Source organism: Oncorhynchus mykiss, chromosome 9, assembly GCF_013265735.2.
Source record: "Oncorhynchus mykiss isolate Arlee chromosome 9, USDA_OmykA_1.1, whole genome shotgun sequence".
Lineage (NCBI taxonomy): Eukaryota > Metazoa > Chordata > Actinopteri > Salmoniformes > Salmonidae > Oncorhynchus > Oncorhynchus mykiss.
Window position 1 is genome coordinate 25,390,573 of NC_048573.1, and position 7,670 is coordinate 25,398,242.

The 7,670-nt window shown below is 44.0% G+C and overlaps 1 pseudogene; it reads left to right on the forward strand.

Moving 5' to 3' along the window:
* The first annotated feature begins 5,706 nt into the window (after nucleotides 1-5,706).
* LOC110533008 lies at nucleotides 5,707-7,382 on the forward strand (annotated as a pseudogene).
* The last annotated feature ends 288 nt before the right edge of the window (nucleotides 7,383-7,670 follow it).

Below are 7,670 nucleotides of genomic sequence, written 5' to 3' on the forward strand. Positions count from 1 at the left end.
TAGCGCATCACATTTAGCACCTTCTTACACTTTCCCACCACTCTCTCAATGTGTTCTGCACAGGTCAGTCTAGTGTCAAAGTTTACCCCAAGGAACCTGAAGGCCCCCACCCTTTCCAAGTTTCTCCCATATAACCTCAAGCATACCTCATCTCCCACCTTTCTCCTGGTAAAGAACACTGTTATGAGTTCTCTACAGAGAACCTGAATCCCCGCATTAATGCCCACCGCTCTACCTCCTCACTTGCTTCATGTAACTTCCTGACTACGTATGGCACATTTCTTCCCCTCTTCCATAAGGCCCCATCATCTGCAAATAACGACCTCCCAATATCCGGCTGTACCTGAGAGTAAACATCATTGATCATGATTGAGAACAACTAATCACGCTCCCCCGTGGTGTACCGTTATCTACCAGGTAGCTGCCCGATAGTGACTTTCCCACCATCACCTGGATTGACCTTCCAAACAGGAAATCCTTTATCCAGTTGTTCGTTCTTCCTCCTACCCCCATAATATCAAACTTCATTAACATATCCACATCATATCATATGCCTTTGACACATCAAAAAAGACAGCTACAACAGTCTCCTTGTTTACCTGAGCTTTCCTTGCTTCTAAGCAGAGCGCTGGGTCCATAGTTCCTCTTGCCTTCCTGAACCCACTCTGATGTGGCGATACTATCCCTGTGCTCTCCAGCCTCTCCTTAATCATATGTTCCATAATATTACACACATGTGATCTTAAAGCTATTGGCCGATTGCTTGTTGGCCTCGTTGGGTCCTTCTCTGGTTTCAGGATTGGTCCCACTACTGCCTCCTTCTAATTGCCTGGTAGTTTCCCCTCCTCCCACACTGTGTTGTACAACACCAAAACCTTATCCAGTGCCTCATCACTAAGATGGGACAACATAACATAGCACACCTCATCTTTCCCAGGTGAAGTTAACCCAGCCTTACCTATTGTCATTTTCAGCTCTGCCATGTTAAATGGTACATTCAACACATTATTTACAGTCGAAGTCAGAAGTTTACATACAACACCTTAGCAAAATACATTAAACTCAGTTTTTCACAATTCCTGACATTTAATCCTAGTAAAATAGTCCCTGTCTTAAGTCAGTTAGGATCACCACTTTATTTTAAGAATGTGAAATGTCAGAATAATAGTAGAGAGAATGATTTATTTCAGCTTTCATCACATTCCCAGTGGGTCAGAAGTTTACATACTCAATTAGTATTTGGTAACATTGCCTTTAAATTGTTTAACTTGGGTCAAACGTTTCAGGTAGCCTTCCACAAGCTTCCCACATTAAGTTGGGTGAATTTTGGCCCATTCCTGACAGAGCTGGTGTAACTGAGTAAGGTTTGTACCTCCCTGCTTGCACACGCTTTTTCAGTTCTGCCAACACATTTTCTATAGGATTGAGGTCAGGGCTTTGTGATGGCCACTCCAATACCTTGACTTTGTTGTCCTTAAGCCATTTTTCATTTTTCAACAACTTTGGAAGTATGCTTGGGGTCATTGTCCATTTGGAAGAGCCATTTGCGACCAAGCTTTAACTTCCTGACTGATGTCTTGAGATGTTGCTTCAATATATCCACATACTTTTCCTCCCTCACGATGCCATCTATTTTGTGAAGTGCACCAGTCCCTCCTGCAACAAAGCACCCCCACAACATGATGCTGCCACCCCCGTGCTTCACTGTTGGGATGGTGTTCTTCGGCTTGCAAGCCTCCCCCTTTTTCCTCCAAACATAACGATGGTCATTATGGCCAAACAGTTATATTTTTGTTTCATCAGACCAGAGGACATGTCTCCAAAAAGTATGATCTTTGTCCCCATGTGCAGTTGCAAACCGTAGTCTGGCTTTTTTATGGCGGTTTTGGAGCAGTGGCTTCTTCCTTGCCGAGCGACCTTTCAGATTATGTCAATATAGGACTTGTTTTACTGTGGACATAGATACTTTTGTACCTGTTTCCTCCAGCATCTTCACAAGGTATTTTGCTGAGGTTCTGGGATTGATTTGCACTTTTCACACCAAAGTAATTTCATCTCTAGGAGACAGAACGCATCTCCTTCCTGAGTGGTATGACGGCTGCGTGGTCCCATGATGTTTATACTTGCATACTATTGTTTCTACAGATGAACGTGGTAACTTCAGGCATTTGGACATTTCTCCCAAGGATGAACCAGACTTGTGGAGGTCTACAATTTTTTTTCTGAGGTCTTGGCTGATTTCTTTTGATTTCCCCATGATGTCAAGCAAAGAGGTACTGAGTTTGACGGTAGGCCTTGAAATACATCCACAGGTACACCTCCAATTGACTCAAATAATGTCAATTAGCCTATCAGAAGCTTCTGCTTAAAGGCACAGTCAACTTAGTGTATGTAAACGTCTGACCCACTGGAATTGTGAAACAGTGAATTATAAGTGAAATAATCTGTCTGTAAACAATTGTTGGAAAAAATGACTTGTGTCATGCACAGAGTAGATGTCTTGCCGAAACTATAGTTTGCTAACAATAAATGTGTGGAGTGGTTGAAAAACGAGTTTTAATGACTCCAACCTAAATCTATGTAAATTATGTAAATTTCCGACAACTGAACATCCTCCCTCCTATCCAGCACTCCAGGATGCTCCTCTCTGGTTCTCTCTCTGCCCCTCCTCTGACAAATTTGCTGAGCTACGCACTTGGATAAACGCTTTGGCCATCATCTCTGCCTCCTCATCTGTTACTGCCACATCCTTCCCACTCGTCAACACTGGATAATCCCACTCCCTTCAGACCCTACTTATCCTCTTAATCATCCCCCATACTTCTCCTACAGGTGTCGCCCTTCCAATGGTGTCCCAGAACCGACGCCATCATGACCTCTTTGTCTGACGGATAGTTCTCCTCTTCAGGGTCTGGGCCTGCTTATACTGAATCAGATGTTGGAAGGTGTGAGTCCTTTTCAGTACTCTAAATGTTCTGTTCCTACTCCTCCGTCCACCATGGGACTGCTTTCCTCCTCCTCCCTGAACTCTTAGGTATAGCCTCAGTAGCTGCCCCCACTAACGCTGTTCTCACCCAGTTATTCATATTATCCACATCCCCTCCCATATCCACCTGAGCCATCACCTGCTCACTCAGCTCCTGAAACTGATCCCACTTTGCTCTTCCAAACACCCACCTGCCTACTCTGTCCACTGACAACACATCCTCCATCAAGCCTACTGTGCATACCATGGGGTAAAGACCACTCCCTACTGTCAACTCCTCCCATACCTCTCACTCACCGTTTCCTGCCATTGCACTAGATACCAGCGTGAGGTCCAAGGCAGACTCTTTCCCTGTGGCTACATCAATCCTGGTCCCTCTGCCATCATTCAGGCACACCAGATATTTCATTTCTAGCATATTTTCCATCACTTGGCCATTTCCATCCATCCATCCCCCCAGAGCGTGTTGTGGGAATTAAAATCCCCACACCCCATTACCTTACTTCTATCCTAGCCCTCCACCATCTCCACCACTTCCAGGTCCAATATCTGACACGGTTTATAGTAGTTCACTACCACTACCACTACTCTCAACCACACCTCCAATACCTCTGCCTAGCATCCTGTAGGAAAGTCCTTGCATTATGAAGGTGGCACATCCCCCTCCCCCTACATCTCTGTCCCTACTCCACATTCTGTTTGAGCCATGTTTCCTGCACACAAATCACATCAGGCTTGGCTGGCATATCTACGATGAACTGCTTGAACTCCTGCCCATTAGCTAACAGCCTTCCATTGTAGTACTACCACCATAACTAAGATCCAGTAATACATGACTCCACCCTCAGCTAATTGAGGTCATCTCGAAGTTCTTCCAATGTCAACCCTGTCATACTCAGATGTCTCCCAGCAGCTTTCACTATTAGCTGAATCCTTACTGTTTTAGACTCTACTTTAGCAGTGCTATTGACAGCTCCTGCTATGAACATCACCAGCTTTCTCTTATCTATGTACAGTATACCATATCGTCTCCCATCTGCCCAGTAATCCCCAGTCTCGATGCTCCTACCCATCTCTCCTTTAAACCTATATCTCCCTGGACCACCCTCACTGCCTCATATGACACCCCTCTCTCCACTCTCACTTGTTGCACCTCCACTGCCTGCTTCATAGTCTCACACCTGCTATATGCCACACTATGAGTACCCCGACAGCTGCAACACTTTGGTTGTACACCATCCCCACACATACCATACTCAAGCTGCCCTCCACACCTGGCACACCTCTTTTTCTTTTTACAGGCTGTTGCCACATGCCCAAACCTCTGGCAGTTATAACCACTTAAAGGCTTCGGCACATACGCCCTCACATAATAACGTATATATTCTATCTACCCTAACTCCACCCCTTCCTGCTTACAACCTTTGAACATCCACTAGAACGCCTCCTCTCAAATTGACCCTTACCTCTTTAGTGCTAACACTCACAGGAACCCCTGTTATCACCCCTTTAATCCACTGCTTCCCTGCTTGATCAGTTCAGCTGCTCGACACCACCTTCACTCGGAGAGCTTTTTCCCTCTGTGCCATGTCCTTACAGAACACCAACAAGTTCCCATCTCTTAACAATTTAGCATTGACAACTTCCCCCAATCAACTATGTTATAACAGCCGTCAACCTTATCGGACTCATCGCCCCCAACTCCCCTTTCCTCCCTAAATTTCAGAATCACTTTATGCTCCCAGCGCGTCTTGCACTTTATCGGCACTTTCTACCTCCGAACTGCCTCCATTTTTAAAAATTTAACTAGGCAAGTCAGTTAAAAACAAATTCTTATTTACAACGACGGACTTCCCCGGCCAAACCTGGACGACGCTGGGCCAATTGTGCGCCACCCTATGGGACTCCCAATCACTTCTGGATGTGATACAGCCTGGATAGCGCTAGAAGCTATGTTGCTCTCCATAAATGTCATTTTCTGTCTCCATAGACCTCTCGCTCCCCTTCAAACCCTACTCCCTCCTTTATTTGTACCACTATGCTCCATACTTGCTTCTCCATCACTATCTCCTACCATCCCTGACCCAGTCACAGCACAGCCGAGCTGAAACACTGAGTAGTTTGTTTATGAACGATTGATCACGAGCCACAGCTTTCCAAACAGTCAACCAGCTCGAGCAGCGTTCGTGCCAAAGTTCCACAAGACAGGAACGGGGTTCATTGAACTGCTGGTAATTCTACCTGTATAACAGAATGCTCACTGCTCTCCAGATCCATGAAATCGTATTTATATAGGACACACTTGTATCAATCACTTCATAAATAATGTAATTCCATTTGCTACATTGATAATGTCATGGGTTGAAAAGGAATGGCGTGATTAGGGCTAATAACCAGATGCTTTCTGGGGGCATGGAGTTTTTCCCGACACGAGCTGATCGCCTTGTGTTGAAATGTACATTTAATGCACTCGCACAACTTAATTATTCTCTTAAACGCAAACTTCCATGTTCCATCTAATGTCCAGGTAATCTCTCGTAAACGCAAGACTTTAGTTGGGTTAACCGAGATAAATATCCAGCTGATAAAAGCTAGTCATGATAATTTTCAGATTTGAAGAGGAACATCAATGTTTGAAGAAGGCAGACGAAGAGGTACCACACGCGGTAACCAACATTCTTGCTATAACGTTAGCAAGCTGTTAAGCCTGTAAATACAGTATGTTGTGGGAAGTGTTGCAAGGAACAGAAGCTGGAGGATTAAATTTAATACAAGGTCAAATATACTTGTCTGTGGTCACCATATTGTACAGTTGGCTAACTAAAAGCAATATTTTCAGAACCACTGGCAGTAGTTTACTAGCGAACATTTGCTTTTGACCGATTATGTGAATTACTCTGGTCGACACCTGAAAAGCTACATAAATACAGTACTTAAACGGTACATCACTTTTCCATGGCACAAGTATTTTCATTGTGTTATCTTGTAACGTTATTCATATAGTTTGTGTTGTGCATTAATATCATTCCAATATATTGTGTTTCTGGAAGGAGGTACAGTAGTCCATGTATTGGGGTTCGAGGCCAGTGAAGATGAACTCAAAAAAGGATTGGACAGAACATCTGCACAGAGGTGACTAGAAACAAATCAGAAACTCCTTAAATTAGTCAACTGTACTAGCCTACTTCTGCATGTTTTTCCACTTTGAAAATAGGCTGCACTTTCACAATGTCGACTCAGATCCTCTTAGCTGGACTGGAAACTCACAATTTACTGTCCATCAGTTCACCCTAGAGGACATAGGCACTCTTCTCAAACAAACACCTCAGGCCAAAGCAGTGACACTCATCATTGTCTCCCTCTCATGGATTTTGAGGCATCGTGACCCTGCTGTCATATGCCAGAGACTTTAGGCTCTCAAGAAAGGTTTGTCATGGTATTTATAATCAGTGTCATCACCGGGGCTCCAGGGACCAGAAGACTGGGAGCTAAACTGTCTTAGCCATTTTATGCCGATAGTGTTGTGTGTCTGTTACCAGGAAGATATATTCAGCATCAATGAGGACCTGCCAGTTACAATACAGAGCAAACTCAGTCATCCTGGATACACAGGGATGAATGCAGACAAATCTGAGCTGGCACACCTGTATTATTTCTGACATGTACTATATGAGAAGGAGAAGGAATAAGCCAATTGTGTTGTATGAGTCTCTCGTCTTTCCCCAGGTAGATCCAACAGCCAACCTGACCTTTAACCTCCACCTGTCCGATACAGAGAGAGAGGCCAAAGAAAAACTGCTGCTTCCATTCGACTTCAGGGAAGAGAAGTGAGATTTATTTCCACTGTGATTCCACCATCCATGCCTTTTCTCCCCAAACTGTCTTGCTACTGTCCTTGCTTGCTGCTGTCTGAATAAGTTGCCTCAAGTGTTTATTGAACTCTGCATTTGTCTTCTTCCAGGAAGTCAGCACTTCTGCACCTGGGCCTCAGTTCAGGACGGATCCTGTATGAGCCTGATGCCAATGATGATTATGACCCGATTATGACCCGGATTTGATTTGATTTGAGGACCCTGATGATGATCTTGATTTCTAGAGGACAGGCTACTATCCATGAAAAGCAGTGTCCTAAGCCCTTACAGTTAATGCCACATCGGACATTTACATGCCGGCAACCAAAATAATAGCATGGGTTCCTGCCTGAGGTATTTATTTTACTTTCTCAGAGGAGATTTAAATTAAAGTCTAACAGAATACCAGGTTTACCGAATGCCAGTTTTTGCAGTGGAGGAATGTGGTTAAGGTGGAGTCCGTGTAAGTAGACAAGAGAGATACTGCTTGTTACAGAAATCAATTCAGGAATATTTCAGCAGAAGACTGAATGATGCAGAGAACAGATGCCTACAGTAGATCTATGACAGGTATCTGTTTAAATCTAGCTTCAAATAAAGGGTACTGTTTTCAGGTTGTCTGTTATGTATTTTTTTTATACTAGCACATTTGTAATGCCTCAAACTGACACCTTTTTGTACAGTATGCTTGCACTTCTGTAGTTTCTACCGCTAACCACTGGAGTGTGAGCTTGAGTCTAGTGACCACTAGTGTTTAGAGTCAGACCCAACTCACTGTAATAGAAGCCACATGAAATCACAGACTTGTAAATAAACCTACAATTGTTTATTGT